Consider the following 20932-nt stretch of genomic DNA (forward strand, 5'->3'; position numbering starts at 1 on the left):
TAGGGGGTTTCAATAGTGGGGTACAATACAGTGGGGTACAGTACAGTTGGTAACCAATTAACACTGAAGTATAAATGTAACAGGTAGCTAACAATTTCTATGTAAAGGGTGTGTCACAGCAGCATATAACCAACTAACAGTTATGGGTAAAATGTGTTAAATAACCAACAACTCTAGGTAAAAGTGTCACAGTGGTGTAAATGTAAAATGTGAGGGGTGTTAGAGAGAAAAAGGGTAACCAATGGGGTTTTATGCTAGATTTCAGTAATACAATTGAGTTTGGCAGCAGTAGGAGCGTGGTGAGCACGTGGGGGAAGGGATTAAGAGAGAGAGAGAGACACACACACACACACACAGAGCAGACAGGCTGCAAGTTTAAACAGCAGAGAGACAATTATACAGAACACAGCAAAATCTTATCTATGATTTAACTTAACCAAGACTACACAAATTAACAAGTAACAAAACTAGGGTTACCATACGTCCTCTTTTTTCCGGACATTCCGGCTTTTCGGCACTCAAACCCCCGTCTGGGGGGGATTGCCAAAAAGCCGAACATGTCCGGGAAAATGCCGCCCAGGCACTTCCCCTCCCGTGGCGGCTCTGCTCCTCCCCTGACTCTGCTGCCCGAGCGCTATGGGCTTCAGGCAGCCCCCTTGCCTCTGGACCCCAGCCGCCGGACGGGCACTTCCCCTCCCGGGCTCCGGCGGCACACGAAGCCGGTAGCGCTGGGGCAGCTCGGCTCTTAAACAGAGCCGAAGAGTCAGGGGAGGAGCAGAGCCTCCGGCCGCGGCGGCTCTGCTCCTCCCCGACTCTTCGGCTCTGTTTAAGAGCCGAGCGCTACCGGCTTTGGGCAGCCCCCATGCCTCCGGACCCTGCGCCGCCGGAGCCCGGGAGGGGAAGTGCCCGGCTGGGGGCGCAGGGTCCGGAGGCAAGGGGGCTGCCCGAAGCGCAAGCGCTACCAGCTTCACGGTTTGCCGGGCAGCCTCCAGACCCTGTGCCCCCGGCTGGGCGCTTTCCCTCCCGGGCTCCAGCTGCGCTGGCGAAGCGCCGGCCGGGGGTGCAGGGTCTGGGGGCTGCCCGGCAAACCGTGAAGCCGGTAGTGCTTGGGCAGCCCTTTTCGTGTGGCTGGGAGTGGGAGGGAGGAGGGGGCGGAGTTAGGGCGGAGAAGGGGCGGAGTTGGGGCGGGGCTGGGGGGTGGGGAAATGGGGAGGGCCAGGGCCTGTGGAGGGTCCTCTTTTTTTATTTGTTAGATATGGTAACTCTACCTAAATGTTTCTTTTTCCTGTCTCTAAGAACAAACTTTCTGAGTTTTACTTTGTTCTTTCTTCAAGACTTCTGAAGTGAAATAGAGTTCCAAAGATGAAGTTTGCTTTTTACTCTTTTATATAGAAAAATAAATCCTGATTTATGATGAGTTTCTATTTGCAGCGTTCTTTCTTTTATAAGACAATACCTGTTCTCTGTGTGTTTGAAAGATGACAGATTGACAGCCCTGGGAGATTGAAGTCCTCAGTTTATCCACAGAACAAATACAACATGGGCAGTAAAAATGCAAGCTTCCACAAACTGCCCTACCAATGTGTGTCATCCCTCATCTGCATTGCTAGTGGGAATGTTTGGGGAGTGGGAGGGTATTTTAGTTTCCATGGCCATTCAATCTGTGGCCTTTGCAGAGACTGCCCACAACCATGAAGGTAGTTTTTGTGATGTAGATACCTGAGAACATCAGCTCGTTTCACATAGCCATTGAACAGTCATCAGAGTGCAGTGACTTTCATTTAATACTGACCTGAGCTGCATTTGATCCAGTGATTTACAGATCAAAGCCTTTGTGTCTCATTTCCAATCCTCTGTGCCATCCAGCTAACTTGAGTGTCCCTCAAGGCTATTCCTGATTTGAAAAATAAAATAAAATAAAATAAAAAAGGATATATTTTAAATTTCTTGGATCGTGGAAGAAACATTATCTGATGATACATGAGGATGAATGCACTTACTTGACTGCCTTCATGTCCTGGTGAAATTAATGATACTAAAATATTTTGCTTTTTTTGCATGCTGCCACCTTTCATGTTGCAGTACCTTTTTCCTTATTCCCCTCTACATCTAGGGGCTTATTTTAAAAAGCTTGCATGACTATAAATCTCAGTAAGCACACCTATCTGGGGAGCAAGCAGATGTGTCTGCATAGAATTTTCAAGGGGAATGGTTGGAGGCACCTGATGTGCCTGTGTTAATGAACAGGGTAGTGAAAGGGTCACCCATTGCTTATTTTCAGATTTGCGCAGGGCCAATTTAGGAGGATTTAGATCACAGAAAATATTGGCAAGTGCAAGCCAGGAGGTGTAGATTAGGGAAAGTCTCCATGGTCCCCTCTGTTGGTTGCTTGGCTAGCCCATTCAAATGAAGCAGCAGATAAGGTTGGGGGGATGACACTAAAGCGTCCCTTGCATCTTGGGGCAGTGGGGAGTTGCAGATGGCTGCATCAGGTTATCATACAGGGTTTGGGGAGTCAAGAACAAAATGGAAACACTTTATCTGTGGCAAATGAACGACAAAAGGCAGGAAGGAGATGCAGAGGGAGGCCCACCAGAAAGAGCACTAGCATCATTGGGGGTGGGGTGGGATTAATTTAGTTACCTCAACCAAGTTAATCACGATTGGAACCTCCTACTTCTCCTCCAAACACTCAGATGTTAGCTGGCCATGTTACAGCCTAAGAAGGAGCTACATCATGACCAGCTAATATTATTACTTATAGTACTGTAGTACCGAGGAGTCCCAATCATAGACCAGGACCTCATTGTGCTCGGTGCTGTACAAACTCAGAACAAAAGGGTAGTCCCTGGCCTGCCCCAAAGAGCTTACAATCTAAGACAAGAGACAACGAGTGTGAAATTATATGTCTAGATGGATATTGGGGGGATGTTTCATTTATGTTAAACTAATTCAGTTGCCCTAACTTGAAACTTTTTTGCATCTTCTAGACATAATCTTTGCTGTAGAGAGACTCTCAATCTTTTACCTACCAGGGCTGGAGCTATTGAGATCCACCTGGCCTGGTTGCTAGGGTAGAGTTTAATTCTGTACCTCCATGCAGGGCTCTAGAACCTGACAGCCAGTCCAAAGGTTCTCAGGGAGGATGAATCAGGAGAAATTACTAGCACCTGCAGTGCCATGGGACAGGGAGTTAGAGATCTTAGAACAGGGATCGGCAACCTTTGGCACGCGGCTCGCCAGAGTAAGCACCCTGGCGGGCCGGGCCGGTTTGTTTACCTGCCACATCCACAGGTTTGGCTGATCGCGGCTCCCACTGGCCGCGGTTCGCCGCTTCAGGCCAATGCAGGGTGCGGGAAGGGTGACCAGCACATCCCTCGGCCCGTGCCGCTTCCTGCAGCCTCCATTGGCCTGGGATGGCGAACCGCAGCCAGTGGGAGCCATGATTGGCCGAACTTGCGGACGCGGCAGGTAAACAAACTGGCTTGGCCCGCCAGGATGCTTACCCTGGTGGGCTGTGTGCCAAAGGTTGCTGATCCCTGTCTTAGAACTAGGCTGATATACTGAAGCCCGTTTTTAAGATCTCTCCCTGTGATTAGAGTAGGTCCACCTGCTAGAGCAGGTGCTTCCAGTAGGACCAATGGGGGGGGCACATAGGTTATAAAGAGGGGAAAAAGGGGGCACATCGGTTATAAAGGGTTGGAGAGCGGCTCAGTGAGAGCAGAGCTAGAAGGGAAGAGATATGCATGCACAAGACTGCAGGGAGTGAGAAAGGCTCCTGTAGGAAAAGACCCAGGTGCCAGAGTAATTTAGAGGCCAGAGCCCAGTGAGCAGGAGGCTCCTGTTAGAAACCCTGACTGGTTTTGACAGAAGATGACAGAAGATGCCAGCACTAAGTATGAACTCTTGTGCTATGGGAATGGGCTTTATTTTGGGACCCTGAGGACTGTTTTGATCTGTTTCTGTTATTAAGCCAGCCCCAGGCAGAGATGGTGTTAACCCAGAGAAGCCTACATGCAGTTCTAAAGGGGCCCTGAAGAGCGGGGAACAGAGACCCGGTGCTGCAGAGTGACCTCTGGCACAAGAGGGTGCTAAGGAGGTGGCTATCCTTGTTATAGTGCCCGTGACACTTGTGCATGCCTGGACACTGGACATGCTCCTGACAGGCCAAATTTTCAACTTGCCTTAGAAACTTGGCAGCTTTCTGGGAGCACAGAAAAGTGACCTCCAACAAGTGGACAATTAATTCTTTGAAAAGTTGTCCCCCAGTGTCTAGCTGATCAGATACACAGTTTTATAAAAAGGTACCCTTCCAGTTTGGGGATGCAGGCAAAAGAATGATTTCATCCCTGACATCTCTTCATCTGCAGCAACCATGGGAAAACTCTTCCTGCCTCTTTTATATAATTAGGAATATCTAGTCCATTTGGGAAAGTCTTTTAGTGAATCTATTTTATGGCTGTGTGAGAAATATCTTTGCTACCTCATTGTCTGCTATTTCATATGCAGTACCTGTAAGTGAAGCTATAAATATGCTGACTTTCTGAAATAGCTATGTTGATTTTCTGAAACTCTTGCAATTTGGATACCAGGTCTAGTGAAGCTTACTTATGGTATCCTTTGCATTTCACATGCCTTGCTGAAATATGCAGATTCTTTGGTTCTCAAGACCATCTTTATCAGAAAACCAGTGCTCATTTACAGATATATTTTATGATTTAATAAAATTGCCATTAGCATACTGAAGTTTTCTTGATGCTGGTAAACTTTTCTATCAGCTCAGCAAAAGACTTCATTTTTCCTTTGTCAGGCTATTCAGAGTTTGGTATGATACACACAAAGAAAAGCTGTATCTTTTCTGCACTGTAATTGTTTTCACTTCCATTAAAAGAGAAAGGCACAAATAATAGGTAGAATGAAGGCATGCAATCTATGGCATGTCAGTAAATCCTCAATGTCTATTAAAACCCCACCTAAACTTGCAATTCCCTTGACAGAGCACATAGGAAGGCATTTCTCCATCTGCTGTTTGGCTGATGAGATGCCAAAGGTCTTTACAGATAGTCTTATAGAAAGGGATGGAAATAAAACTACAAGGAATCATACTCTTAAAAGCAGTATTTCAAGAAAAGGTGAGTGAGTTTATATATACTAGATCACTGCACAAGGGATGATTTCAAATGATGTTCATTAAAAGTAAAAACTTTATTTGATTGTTATATATTGATATATATCTAACAGATGTATGAAATGTCCATCAGTCACCACTCTGCTGATTCAAACATCTTCTGGCCTTTAAATTTGCACTCTAGCATAAAGTAAGTATTATTTTATATTGTTTTTGTTAACTTTTAATAAATTTGTTGTGAGTAACTGAATCTAGTTATTTTAACCTGACCACCACTGCATTATATACTGATGAATAAATGGGAAGCCTATTAAACATTTTAAAAAGTTAAATCTCAAAACAATCCCAAATGTTTGCTTCATTCTCTTGGAACTTTTCTTTTTTATAAAGAGGTATTACATTGTGTGTGTGTGTATGTGTGTGTAAAAAACATCTGAAAATGGTTGCAGAAGACACTACTTTGCTCATTACTACTGCACTGGTATAGAATTAATGTATTTCCTGGGAGATTGCAATAATAATTATATCATGTTTCTTGTAACATGCTCTAAATTGAAAATCTCTAGACCTAATCATCCTGACATCTTCTGACATGTGTATTGACTTGACGTATGTGTGTGTGTGTGTGTCCTTGTCCTTTTTTATTTATTTTTTAAAAAAGAAAAGACAAATTGGCTTTAGGGTAGTTCCAGATGAGGATTTCTTTCTTGTCCATAGTTATGTCCTCAAGTTAAAGTACACATCCTTTCTTAAAAGCATCAAGCTGCTGAAACAATGCCTATGAAAATAACACTGTCTTTATGGTTATGAGTGATACATTTTCAGTGTTCTCAGATATAGGTGTAAATTGGCACAGACTAAAACTTGCAAGAGCAAATGGTAAGAATTAAAAGACTGTCTTTGTTGTTTCATTTCCTTTACTACCAAATGCAATCAATACTCTACAACAGGGTTAATATGCTCTCTTCAAACATGCTATTATTCTTTCAAAAGAGAACAATAACTTTATTAGTTATGCTGTCTGCAGTCTTTCTAATGTGACAAGACTGTGTGGGCGTTCAGCTCATGAGTAATTCTTAGTGCCCTCTGTTGGAGTATTTTCTGTGTACACTAACAATAGCAGCTAGCACTACACAGCTGCGGAAAACTTTAATGGTGGAAGTTCTAATTTTAATTAGTATAATTAACACACACATACAAACCCACACAGAGACTTACTGTTTCTGCTCAGTATTTACTGAATATTCAGATTCTACATCTGCCAACACTTCCCTATTCCTATCTTCTTTCCCTAGATTTGAAGGAGAGCTCTGTGTAAGCTTGAAAGTTTGTCTCTCACCAACAGAAGTTGGTCCAATAAAAGACATTACCTTGTCTCTCTAATATAGTGGGACCAACATGGCTACAACAACCCTGCACATTTTCCTGTTCAAGTGAGGCTCGTGTTTATTTTTTTCTTCAAATACAGGGGCATTGCAGCACATTTTAAAAGGAGTTTTAAAACACAGCATAAAGACTCTCTAATAAATGGATCCTAATAATAACTGTTTAGTTATTTTCCAAAAGTGGAATGTAAAACATTCTGTAAGGAAATAAAATATCTAAGTGTTAGACAGGTGCTCTTGCAATGTCACTTACATATGATTTCAGATGTAAGAGATTACTAGTTCAGAAGGAAAAAAACACCCACCCACACCATACAGTTGGAGAGTGCTTGTGTGTGAGAACCAAGGTGGGGCAAAGTTGGGAATAGTTTGCATGTGCCAGACACCCTATTGAACCTCTGCATTCCTGACTGAGTGTTTGTCCAGCCTTGGGGAGGGTGCGTGTATGTCATCTTGGCTTATTATTCTGGATGACTTCAATATCCATGCCATGTGAACTCTCAGGAGTTGGTTTGTGATCTTATATGTCTGCCAGAACAACCAGGAACCCATCCTGGCCAATTTTTCTCTCTACACCTAGGCCTGGGTAAAGTTTGAAGTCAGGGCTCACCATTGCTTCCATTTGGGTGGAGGATCTAGTTAAGTGGTCCACCCACAGAGGCTGATGGACCCAACTGGATTTCAGGATTGAGAGAGAATACTTTGGGGAGGGATGTGATAGCTCAGTGGTTTGAGCATTGGCCTGCTAAATCCAGGGTTGTAAGCTTAATCCTTGAGGGGGTCACATAGGGATCTGGGGCAAAATCAGTACTTGGTCCTGCTAGTGAAGGCAGGGGGCTGGACTCAATGACCTTTCAGGGTCCCTTCCAGTACTATGAGATAGGTATATCTCCATATACACCTCTACCCCGATATAACGTGACCTGATATAATACAAATTCAGATATAACGTGGTAAAGCAGCACTCTGGGGGGGCAGGGCTGCACACTCCAGTGGATAAAAGCAAGTTCAATATAATGCAGTTTCACCTATAGCGCAGTAAGATTTTTTTGGCTCCCAAGGACAGCGTTATATCGGGGTAGAGGTGTATTATTATTATTATGGCTGGAAGCCCAGTTTGTCATTGTCATGGCAGAACATTATAATAATCTTTTGTCTCTGGCCATAGATGTGGTGGTTTCCAAGCATTATCTACTTAGTAATCATATCTATGTTCTGAGTGGTTCCCAGACTATGATATCTGGGTCAGAAATAGACACTTTTCACATCCATTTTTTTGTGGCCAAGTTTGAGCACATTCAGGTATATATACATGTGGCATCTTCTCTGGTAGAATTTAAACTTCTTTCTGCAACCTGCAGCTGAACCTACACCCTTTGTGGTTTGTAAAAGCTAAAATGGTCTCCTGACAAAGGAGCTTGTTAATTGTCTCTCTGAAAAGGGTAAAGTACTAGCATCCCTCAAATGAGCAGTAGTTAGGCTCTTACTCAAGAAGCCATCTCTTCAAGATAACAATTGTGCAGTCTGTTACCCTATTTCTAATTTTCCCTTTATGGAGAAAGTCGTGTTGTCATAAGGAGTACTTAGAGTTCTTTGTCCCTTTTCACTCTGACTTTAAGTCTTGGAATGGCACAGAGATTATACTAGTTCAGTTGATTATCTCCCACTAATTATGGACAATGGTTGAATGTTCATGCTTATCCTTTAGATTTTTTTTTTCAGTCTTTGATATCATTAGCTGAAGGTTTATCTATTTTTGCCTGCAGCCTCTAGCTACAGTTGATAGCTACATGGAAGCTGTACTCCCTTCTTTTCTCTCTGACTGACCCCAGAGGGTGGTTTTGCAGCTGCTTGTCTTTACCTGGCTCTTTACCTCAGAAACTGAGCAGCAGCAGTCATGTCTGATGATTGGAACAGCAGTGGTCAGGTCTAGTGGTCAGGCTGGACTGGAGTCAGGGATCAGAGCAGGAATCAAGAATGGGGTTGGAACAAGGCTGGAGCAGGAGTAAGCACAAGCTGGGTCTGGGTCTGGGACTGGGGTAGCAGCAGACACGGGCACAGTCTGTCAGAATGACCAGGCAGAGGGGGATACTTCCAGGGGGTAATGCTATTGAGTTGACTGGAGTAGCTGCTCTCATTGGGAGCCCATATCCCTGGCGTTGGGGTCTCCTGGTTAGACCTTGGCCTGTGGATTGGCTGAGCCCTGGTAGATTGACATGGAGCCTCAGGTACTCAGGGTGAGGGATAACTCATCAAGCTTAACGAGCACTCATGGTTCTCAGAGATGATTCATTACACTAGTACTCTCTTGTGTGGGGTTCCACAAGGTTCTCTTTTGTCACCTCCTCCTGGTTGCCCAGGAGCTAGTGAGTCAGTTGCAGCGTCATTAGTAAGTAGATGAGACACAGCTCTGCCTCTTTCTCATCAGAGCAGGATGATGCAGTTCTGGACTGTGCTTTTCCAAGTGACTGGACAAGACAGGGATCTGAGTTAGAGCAAATAGGCCAAGACCCCATGTGGACAGCTGGACATTGTGGGAGGGGGGAGTTTTCAGGGAAGGACCTGGTGGTGATGGTTCTTGCCATGATTACTGAGGAGTTATCTGCAATTTTGCCAGAGGGCTCATATTTTGGTGATGCTCCTGAATCTACAGTCTCTATTAGTATTACTGGCCGGAAGCATCTTTTCTTATATCTGCATTTAGAGAAGTGTTGCTACTCTTTTAAATTCAGACCTCACAACAACAGCTTACAACAGTAAGCCATTATTCATAATTATCTTATTATGGTAGCACCCAGCCAGTGGTGGACACTATACGAATATGTGAAGCCATGTCTCTTCCTCAAAGATCCTTTACATCTAAGAAGAAAAATGACATACAAAGAACAAGGGAGATTCAATTGAAATTTGCCCCTTCTCACCTCTAGACTGGATGACTGCAATGTGTTCTATGCAGGGCTACCTCTGAAGACATGAAGACATCTGAGACGCCTCTGCTAGTTCTCCATGCAGCATCTTCTGCCTTTGTAACTCGCAACTCATGTCTTTCTTAGCTTTGTCATCAGTTTTCTCACTTTTTAGGGTGCAGTTTGAGGATAATCTTTCTTCAGACATTTGCCACAGGACATAGATGAGTAAGGTTATGGGTTGTCTTGCTTTTTCTTGAAAAAGGGACTAAAATTGAAATGGCTTTTTATATGTGCCTCAGATAAAAATAAAAATAAAAATGTAGCTCTTGATTATGTTTACAATATACAGCATATAAATATATGGGTATTACTATTTCTTTTGCATTGAATCGTATAATGCTAACAAAGAATGTAGTGAAGCCAGTATTTTAGTTGTGGTTAACCAGTAGACCATTTAGGAAATGTATTAAATGGATTGTAATTCACACAAGATCCATTACACCAGTCCACCAGTGTCAAATGGCCTTAGGGTAAGTCAGAATCTGGCCCTGCATTCTCAGTTCTTCACTCTTAATTGAGTAGCAGACCCACGTTCCAGCCCTCTCTCTCTCTCTCTCTAATTTTTCCTCTCTCTAATTTTTTGTCCTTTCGCTGATACATTAAATTTTCAGGAAACAAACAAATGAAGCATCACGTGTAATTACAGCTGTTTTTACACAGCTAAATTTGTGTAAATAAGAATCAGCCCACCAAGTTAAGAATATTAAAAAGACAAAGTTTTTAACTGAGTCCAAATACATTACATTATTGTAGTATTTTCTGTTTTGTTTTTCTTTTTGGCCTGAAAATGGAGAGTATTAATCATCTTTAATAGATAGTTTTGAGGAAAAAAATATAACCCAAAGCTAGTGTACCATATGTTGAGTTGCAGCTAGTACTTACTTAAAGTACTAAATAACACCTATGGGGATACAGCACGACTGTCCAGCTCCCATCACAATTGTCTAAGAGAAATTCTCTTTGGAAAAAGGAAAATGTATGTGTACAACAGAGCTCATCAAGGTATATGTCTCAGAGTGATCACTTGTGTTTTCTGAACACCTATATGGAATGTTGGTAAGATTATAGATGTACAGTATCAGCAACATCGGCTCTGTAGAATGGCATTATGCTAGATACGTATATTTTTAATGTTTTTGTTTTTTCTATAATCAGTCACATTTTAATCTCTTAACTCTAGAAGCATGCAATTCGACACTATAATGTTCACTAAGTACTGGTTATTGTTTAAAAACAGGTAGTGAGCTTTCATGCTCATGAAAGTGAGAAACTGATAGTGTAGATCAGTGCTATGCAAATTAACTGATGTAGATCATCAACATAGCTCAGCTGTGAGCTGCACCATGCTTGTTACACCTGTCTTGGTTCTTTCCAGAATAGTAGTTTTATGCTGAGGATTAATGTATGATATAGAGTAGTTTGGGAACATGGTCACACTGTCTGGAGTGGCTCACCACTGTGAGTGCCTATTTCAGTGATGACTGTCAGAAAACAAGGGCAGACACCCCCAAACTGGTGGTATGTTCTATAATTAGATTTCACTAAGCCAGTAACAAATATGAACACCTGGATTACTATACCAGTCTTACCATAAAGTCACAGATAGGTGGCAAGATAGGCTGGTAACTATCTTGTACCCTAGACAAACTGAACTTTGTGATAAAAGTTTATTTAAACCTAAAATCACACCACAGCAGGTCGCTCCCAATTCCAAAGGGCCAGTCACTCACCCTAGATCAATTGGTACTCTGGACCTTACAGCAGACAACACTGGCACCCAATTCTATAGTAAACTAACTATATGTTTATTAGCTAAGAAAAAGAATGAAAGTAATTAAGAGGTTAAAGCAGGTAAAATATAATAACAGGTAAATCACAGTTTGTAACTCCAAATAGTAGCAGTAATGTAACAGGCTGCCAGTTTCACAAAAGTTTCTCCCAGAGCCACCCAGAATAATTCTGGGGAATCTCTGTCTTCTCGTTCAGTTATTCTGCCCTGTTAGAACCCAAACAGTTCAGAGATAAAGGATCTTCCTTTGAATCAGTATTTATAGCTTCTTCTCCAGATAACAATCTGATAAGTGTTTTTACTCACACAATGGCCAATTGCTTTGAATTTAGCACTCTTCTTCATTTGCATTTGATGAGTTATTTTGTTACAGGGATATACACTTGCCATTATATTATAATAAGAATAGATAAGTGAAAGCGATACAAGTAACATTCCATTAGTTTTCATGAAGTTCTAACACCTGAATACACTCTTACAGGGTTATTTAATTACCAGGCATGCATAATGTAAATGTAATGTAATAGTAAACAACAGGATATAGATAGGTGAAAACAATGCAATCAACATTGCCTTTGATCTCTATTAGCACAAGTGAATTGGCCTGAATATATACTAATATATTTAACTCCTTTTGATATTCACACACAACTGAATTGGCCTATGGCTCTGGCCTGAGCTCATCTGTCAGCATCACAAACAGCCAATATGATGGCTCTGCAGTAGAGCTGCTTGGAGCATTTTTGACTTAACTGAATTTCATTGAAACATGAATTCTCTATCCTTGTGACATGGACATTAAACTGGGATGTGGGAGATCCAGGTTCAATTCTCTACTCTAGCTGATTTCAGATGTGAGGGTTTTTTTTTTTTTAAATCCTAGATGCCACTGACTCAAGCAGAGCAGGGAAGTGAACTTTGGTTTCTTTTATTCTAGGCCAATATCTAAACCATCAGGGTGCATACCCACTTCTCTAGTCCCAAACTGAAAAGATCATATTTAGATTTTTAAAAAACAACAACTTTTTTCAACACAATTCTATTTCTGAAACAACATTCAATTGGTTTTTATACTGCACTGGGACAAAACCCAAATTTTAAACCTCACAAGCTCTCACAAAACAGCAGTGTGGTCCGCTAGTCAGCCCTACTCTTCAGTTGCTATTTTGCTGACTGGATGAATGAATGTTCCTAGACAAACACAACAGACAGCTCCCACCCATCCCACCTCCTACAGGAAGGATCCTGAGCTCGGGAAGTACTTTTGATATTTGGTGCTTTTTTCTTAAAGCCCCAGCTCCTAGACCGTTGTGAGCAGGGCCGGCTTTAGCAGGTGCGGGGCCCCATGTCAGTACGCGAATTGTCTCGCCCTCCGCCCCCTCCCTGCTCCATTGGATCCCTCCCCAAATCCCCACCCTGGCCCCGCCCCAGCCCCACCCCCTCGCTGCCCCATTGGATCCCTCCCCAAATCCCCACCCTGGCCCCGCCTCTTCCCCAAGCACGTGCATTCCTCCTCCTCACCCCTCCCTCCCAGGCTTGCACTGATCAGCTGTATGGCGGCGCAAGAGCTGGAGGGAGGGAGGGGAAGCAGGACGCGGCTTCTTTTTTTTGTTCCGCCAGCAGCCCCAGACATTGCGGGGCCCTCTTAGGTGCGGTGCCCCATTCCGGGGAATCGGCTTAAAGCTGGCCCTGGTTGTGAGTGTGAGATTCTCAGCTTTCATCTTAAAAAAGTTTTTAGCTTTCCTGAGAAAAGCTTGAAAACATGACCCCTGTGCACTCTCGAGGCTTAGAAAACCACCAGTCAAATAAACACACACAATTTAACTCTTCTTAAAAATCTCATGAGTTGTGAGTGCTTGGGACTGGCAATACTGGGAAACTCAGGGATGTGTCTGTTCTGTCCGCTTATGAAACACGGGGCAGCATTAGGTAACAAACACCTCCAGTTGGAGGGGCACTGCCTCTGTATCCTCTTCCAATAAGTAACAGGATGTGGTTCTCTTGCTTACTCCCCACATTATTATTGTGGGGATTGTGCCTTTTTGGGGAGCTGGATCACAAGGTCCGGACACTATGGAGTTGGAGTATTTTTTAGCTAAAATTCACTGCAGGCCAAACTCCCTTTTGGTGCCTTCCCTTTACTTTAAATGGAGTTACACACAGGGTGAATTTGGGCTAATATCTTCAGGCCATTAGGAAAATAGCAAGAAGATAGGCTTATCAGTCATGGATCAGAGCACCAATGTCCTAGGCACTGTGCAAATAGGGTAATGGTCTACTGCCCCAAAGAGTTTATAATCTATAATATGAGAGACAAGAGGTGGGTACAACAGACGGGAGTAAAAGGAAATGTGACAATACTGGCTGGCATGATAGGCAGTGGTCACAGCACACCAGCTGAAATCACTATTAACTTTTTTTTGTAGGCTTCATGGCAAAGGATATGTACTGGAATAGTTCCAGGCACTTCTCAAGTAGTCATTTTCGTGGCTGCAGCCCTAAGGAAGAAAAATAGCTTAGAAAAAGCACTTCTAGGCACATGAACCATATGTTCCTGACTTTTTCTTTGGTGGGCCAGCAATAGTTGTAGGCTTGGCAGAATTCGTTTTTTTAAATATAATTTCAGCTCATAATATCAGTTTGTTTTAAAGCATTTTTTCAATTTTTATCATTTAAAATTTTCAGTTGCAGAAAATTATTGGGGGAGCTGCCAGGTAATAATTACCAGTAGTTAAAGGCAGACATTGAGTTTCACAAAGTTAAAGCTTTATAAAACAATACAAATTTTCAACATCACGTTAAAACGTTTCATAAATATCCTTAAATCAAACTCTAAGTTCTCAAGCATCATTTTTCTTATTTTGCCTGTCTGTAAATTTCATTAGATGGAAATGTTTTTCAGTTTGTGTATGGTGAAATCCATGTTCACCAACATCTACTAATAAGAATCTAATCCTTCCACTCCTAAATACTTGCAAAACATTTTCTCACTGCCAAGCATTGAAGGAAGCCTCTTGGTTTGAGCTTTCTGTTCCTGCTTTTAACATTCGATTTGTGCTTTGTCTCTTGACTTATAGAGAGTTATTTATATTTTTTTCCTTGTATAAAAATACATGAGGGGCTGAAAAATCAAAAGTGAAGCAGTGGAAAAAACAACATGAAAAATCAGCTCATTGCTGCTCCTGCTGGTACTAACGAATGGCTTTCTGCAATTAGATGCTTAGGTTTCTCAGTACCACTCTCCTCTCTTCCTCCCAGGCTCTGTTGTCACTATCATAGAAACCACAGACTGCATATAAATGTAATTTATTTACCTTTTTACAGCGAGTATGCATGCATGCCCATGACACACTTCCATATGGGTAAACACAGAAGGCCAGAACCTCAGCTGGCAGGCATATATAGTTACTATAAATACACTGATATTAATACATACAGTAAAAATACACTAATGCAACATTATAGCTGAGAATTAGTATACACATTCAAAGATAGATAGTAACTTGCTTCCTTGCACATATGTGCCAGACTGATGCAATGGCGAAGCAAATGGCTACCAAAAAGAACCTAACAAAATGATCTACTTCCCCCTTTGGGGATTCATTCTTAACTGACAGGAGTGGGAGGCTATTAATTTTCATATACTGATTGTTTTGCATCCTTGGGTAATTCCATTTTATCTGTGGGTGTTGCATACTTACATTGCAGCTACAGAACTGTGACTATTCATCCCATTTTGAAAGCTCTTTGTGGATTGCGATAAATATGGGGAAGGATTTACTGTTAGGTATTTAAATGAATTGTGCTGATGGTCACCTATTCAAACTTCTCCCACCCCAATACAAGGGCCAGATTGTTCCTCTATCTGGTAATACACAAAGATGGCAGGGTCTCCCCAGCAAGTCTCCTCTGCAATCTTCCACTAGGAGTGAGGGGAGGTTCCTCCGCACATAGAAGAAACTAAGGATCTGGCTACAAATCCTGTGAATCTCAGAGATCCCTAGGGCCACAGGACCATCTTTTGCAACAATCCTTCTCCATTCTCAGGACTCCCTTGGCCACAGCTATCCCCAGGGCCCCCTTCAATAGGGGTTTTACCATCATGGTGGAGGGTCTGCAGCAAAATGAATATAGCCTATAACTTCTCTCTAATCTCCAAAGGGCTGGTGATAGACCATATTCACCCACATTGCCCTCATCCCAGTACATCCACCCCTCCCTAACTATTCCTTGTAGTTTTTTGCTTTTTACATAACACAAATAATAAGAAACTACAGAGGCACAGTTGGGTCCAAAATAACTATGCTTACTCATGCTACACAAAAATGCAAGAACTAGCTATATTCATACTGCAGCTCTGTCTGGTGTCTTGCAGCATAAAACAGTGAGCACCACCCAAGTGCTCACAAACTATTTAAAGGGATACTGCTCTTTCCTATAGTCTGCATACTCCTCCCTCCTTTAATATATTTATATATTATAAAATAAAAGGATATGAAAAGTTACAAATGCATTACTATCACAACTATCACTAAATATATAACATGATACAAATTAGGCCTGAGAGATAGCTTACTCTGAGAAGTAGCAGTCATTCAGAAAGAATCTAGCCTGACCTATTCAATGACATGCTAGGGCCCAACAGATTTCACAGTTCAAACTGCTGATATTTCAGTGTTTTTTTTGTTTGTTTGTTTTTTTAAATCAGTAACCAGTTTTTGATCTGTGCAAAAGATCTGAAAAATGGAGAAGAATGAAATCAGACCCATGAGCAAGTACCTCCATAAGAGGGGCTTGACCCTAAAGGAAATCAGGACTGGTGGCAGTGCTGGGGAATGATTCCCCTTCATATGCCACAGGTTTTTGTTGAAAAGACTGCTGCTGAATTTAAGTGAGGGAGAATCAGCACTGTGGATAAGCTAAGGTCAATTTCCTCAGTCTTATCAGCCTACTCCCTTCTTCCAGCAGGACCTCACCAAATTCCCTAAACCACCTCTTCAGGCCTTCCCTTCTACAGGAACCTATTTTGCTCCTAGTTGGTCCCTTTCTAGCCCTGTAGCAAGCTTCCTTATTTTGGAACTCTCCCCCTCCAGCCTGACCAGCTCCCTGTCAGTCTCTCTCTATAGGGGAGGCCTTCCTTCTCTGCAATGTCCCTCTTACTGAGTTTCTAGCTCCCTTTATGTATTTCCTGCCCCCTTCCTCGCTACACCTGGGCTTAATCACCACAATTAAGCTCCCTTACTGGAAGGGTACTCTGAGGAACACTGGGTACTGCCGGGGGCTCTCTGCTTGGTGTCCCATTTCTGCTACCTGATTTTCACCCTATGGCCTTCACTCCCATCCTTGTTTTTTCATTTGTTGTGCCTAGTATTCAGGTGTGGCCTGGGTTCACTATCCCCTCTCGCCTCAGCTAAGGGGAAGGGCCTTTAGTTATGGGCAGGCTTAGGCCCACCATTTTTCTGGAGCCACAATAGGTACTAGGAAAGGAAATGCCCTTGCTCTGGGCTTAATTAATTATCTTAAGAGGTGTGCTGAGCAGGCACAAGTGCAGTGACCCAATCTTACCATCAAGGGCCAGTCACCCCATGTCAGGTAATGGTTGTGATGATTTGGGGGGAGGGTGACACATTTTCTGTGTGCCCCATTTTGTTGGAGTTTCCATTCGGTTTCCATTTGCATTGGGTTATTACAGGGTTTCTCAAACAGGGGCGCCGCTTGTGTAGGGAAAGCCCCTGGCGGGCCGGGCCGGTTTGTTTACCTGCCCCGTCCAGAGGTCCGGCCAATCGCGGCTCCCACTGGCCACGGATTGCTGCTCCGAGCCAATGGGAGCTGCTGGAAGCGGCGCGGGCCAAGGGACTTACTGGCCACCGCTTCCAGCAGCCCCCATTGGACCGGAGCAGCGATCCGCGGCCAGTGGGAGCTGCAATCAGCCAGACCTGCGGACGGGGCAGGTAAACAAACCGGCCCGGCCCGCCAGGGGCTTTCCCTACACCAGCGGCGACCCCTGTTTGAGAAACCCTGGGTTATTATTTCCCACAATGAAAGCACATGGTCTTTGCATGATATTATGGTGTGTTTTCTGTTTGACTCTCCAATTTGTTGCACAGATTACATGCTGCTGCTGCTGCTGCAGTTCTCTGGCATCTTTAGTTGCTGTCTCCATTGATACAGCAATTATGATATCCCTTTTTTCTTCTTATGAGCAATTTACTTACATTTCCAGAGCTGCAGGACACAGTTTTCTTTTAGATCCACTTTAAACTGGCCTCTGCAGTCATTTTGTATTCCACTGTATTCTTGGATTAGGATCTCATCCTTGTCACCAATTATGTCTTTTTTTCAATTTGCACACTAAAAAGATGAAGAAATCACACAAACATGCAAGACCTCGCTTCATAAATACTGCTGCTCTGACAGCTACTAACGCACAGAACACAGTGAGCACCACTAGATGGCTCACAACATATTTAAAGGGATACTATCCTATACACTACACTCCCCTTTTCCCATGTTCATCCTCTATGCGGCCTAAGGAAAGGGTGAGTGGAATTCTTCTGTGGAGGTTTCAGACCTACCCTCTCCCCCCCACATTCCATATGGGTAGAGGCCGATCCATATGAGGAGGATCCCCTTGGTGCATGGAGCCAGAGGATGAAATCAGACCCTTATTTGTTGCTGTCTGTTGGGGTAGCTGCCATTTATCTGCCAATTCCCATTAACACAGTCTGCATTTGGAGTGTTTTTTTCTATTGCATATACTTTAGATGGCTGTTCACAGCAAAAAGGAAAACCGTTTGAGTTTTTAGTTGCATAATTTACCTGTTTTCATGTGTGTGTGAAAACTGTTGTACCTGAAAGCTTTGAAATCATGTAACCTTAATGTGATCATGGTGTAGCATTATTCAGTATAATGTGAAAATTTGTCCCTTTCAATCTGTGAATTGCACAGATCTGTCAAGGCCCAGTTTAATCCACTCCTTCTAATAGGATTTGTCTGTAGCTTGAGGAAACAGAAGGTTGTAACACATGGGGCTTACTAAAGAATAGGATGTGAGTGATTTGAGATTTACAAAAAAATCTGTTATATTATCAGTGTATACAGTGAATAGGGCACAGAGGGGCCTAAGCTTTTCACATCACATCCTCTCTATATCGTCCCAGGGAAGAATGATAGCAAAAATATGCTACAGCTATTATGAGAGAACCTGGGTCCTAGCCGCCTACAAAGTTAATATTTATGCAATATAAAGGCTAAATCCAGAAGTTTCTATTCTTCCCCGCTTTAGCTTCTAAGACCACTTGCTTCAGAAAAGTGAAGGAGCAAAAGCCAGTAATCCTGACTTCCACTGCCCCTGCTCTAACCACTGAACTGCATTCCTGCCCAGTTCTGGGAACAAGGTTTATGGGGGTGTCTTTTCCATGTTTGTAGGAAACCTTGGACGCAACAGCTTATATTGCTTCCCTAAATACTTATGCATAGCCCTTATGCCTCTAATTCCAAACAGGGCAAGACACAGCTGTTGAAATGAACAACGCATTTGATCCTGTACTGCTTCACTTCCTGTGTGACCAGTAGTGAGACAGTTGAAAGTATTTTCAGTCCCACACCTTACCCATCCCATCTCTGACCATCTTGTCAGGAAGCACAAAAATGAAAAGCTTTAATTACTTTTTTTTTAAAGGAGTTTTTGATTCTTCAGCTTCATGGGGTAAAGTTTGTTGAAATTGCCTGTTACAGAGAAGGTTAAGAATTGGTGATGCCTAAACTTTAATAGGACCACAGCAAAGTTTTCTGCTGGATATACAACCTAGAAGCCACCAGCATATGGAAGGAGCTATTAGGAATGGAACTTTCCACTTTACATGCCCCTGTGCACTCTGATTCATTACAGTAGAAATGGGAGTATTTTAACATAGACACGTCTGCCTGACATCTCCATGCACAGTGATACGACCACAGCCTGAGTACAAAGGTCAGTCTCAAAGACCAGAATGAAACTCACATTTGCCAAGTGTCACTATCAGCCTATGTCTCCAGTAACTAGAGTGATTTAATATGCACACATCCAGTGAACTGAAACAGCTTGCAAGTTATATCCTTCAGTACATTACACCTCTAGGGAGCCTACCTTGTAGGAAGTTTAACTGTTTACTCCATTGATTGCTATGACTGTGTCTGTCTGAGAACCTATGTTCAGATTGCCAACTGAGTCTCAAATTGCACCCTAAAGTTTAGTGAGTATTCCTTAGACTGTCAAGGCAGGGGCCTTTTCTCTCCTAGGGAATGGTCGCAATTAGTGAGGCAACTTTAATTTGTTTTCCTTCTGTCACATGCAGAATTTTGCTAGGATGGCAGAGATGGGGAGGGGGCAGCAAATCTTTTCCTCTGAGATTTTTTTGAAGTTAAAAGAGGGGCTTTGGGATTGAAAATTATTGAAGGACATTGCTATTTCAATGTGAATAACAATAGAAGGAAGGTGATGAAACAAAAGATCATTTTTCCAGAGAGATTTTGCCTAAGGACTTTTCCCTCAGTCAAATAAAAGAGGAAATAAGAATTTCCTTTTAATTAACATGAGTTAATTTAGAAAATAGGGAGGTTCAATTCCTCCTGTAAAGCAATTTGGCAAAGTGATTAGTTTTGGGTTATAGCTCTGACAGAGGAGGAAAGGATATGTGTGGTTTTAAGTGTGTATGTTCGAGTTAAAATCATGTAACACTGTGGCTTATTGTTTGGAGACAGTTAGGAAATGCACTCTCGGGAGAGATTTAGGTTACCTATCTGAGTCAAATGTATTCCACTGAGGGTTTTCCCCAGGACCAGGTTAGCAACAGGAGGCTTTCAAGGAATCCAGAGATCCAGCAGGGAGCTTGGAAAACGAATCTCAGAAAAGCAGCAGATAGGTCTACTTAAATCATTATTTTGTGCAGTTCACCTACTCCAGGCCAGAAGACTTGTACACAATGGGGATTTTAACACCAGTGTAATTACTTTAATGCAACCTCCAGTATTGATGCTTAAAATGAGGTGTACACCAGTGCAGCATAGCTATACAGGAAGTTTAGCATTGAGTTTCAATCTTCTTCCCTTGAGCTCCTGAGCGGTGTCCACTTGGTGGTGCCTTTTCTTTTCTTTTTCTTTTTTTGGTTGGGAACATGGGATATGAAGAACCATCACTATAAAGCTTCTGTGATGGATGTCTACAAACCCCACATCACACAAGCAGGAAAGGGTTAAGAACCCTCCCTAGTGGCAGACTGCAAAACAAGCCCTCATTCAGCTGAGAAATGTCAATTATGAAGAGACACTGTGACCTTAAGCACATGCCAATGCCTAATGGCCAGGGTCTCCCTGATATGTAACAGTAAAACTCAGCTGGTCTGACCAGCTCAATACACCTCACACACCTTTTTCTAAAAGGTGTCTTCTAATATATCATTTGAAAACTAATAACAGGCTGGTCATTAATATCACTGTGAATTGTATGTAATGACACTATGTGAAATTATAGATACTCTCTGATATTAGGTTTTGGAGTCTGCAAACAGTCCAAGGAGGCAAAACAGGTTTTTTCCAGACAAAGGAGAATGGCCAACACCTTTTTGGCTCAGTTACAAATCAAGCCAGGTGTGGCCAAGAACAATTGGCTATTCATTTGTG

General features: G+C 42.7%; 1 long non-coding RNA gene across 1 annotated transcript in view; it reads left to right on the plus strand.

The window, feature by feature from the left end:
* Nucleotides 1-20932, plus strand: part of LOC135982043 (uncharacterized) — a 53747-nt gene that overhangs the window by 14830 nt on the left and 17985 nt on the right. The window contains exon 2 of the long non-coding RNA XR_010599247.1: nucleotides 5242-5318. This is a non-coding gene — a long non-coding RNA (uncharacterized LOC135982043). The remainder of the gene's footprint in view (nucleotides 1-5241; nucleotides 5319-20932) is intronic.

This window comes from Chrysemys picta, chromosome 3 (genome assembly GCF_011386835.1).
Source record: "Chrysemys picta bellii isolate R12L10 chromosome 3, ASM1138683v2, whole genome shotgun sequence".
NCBI lineage: Eukaryota > Metazoa > Chordata > Testudines > Emydidae > Chrysemys > Chrysemys picta.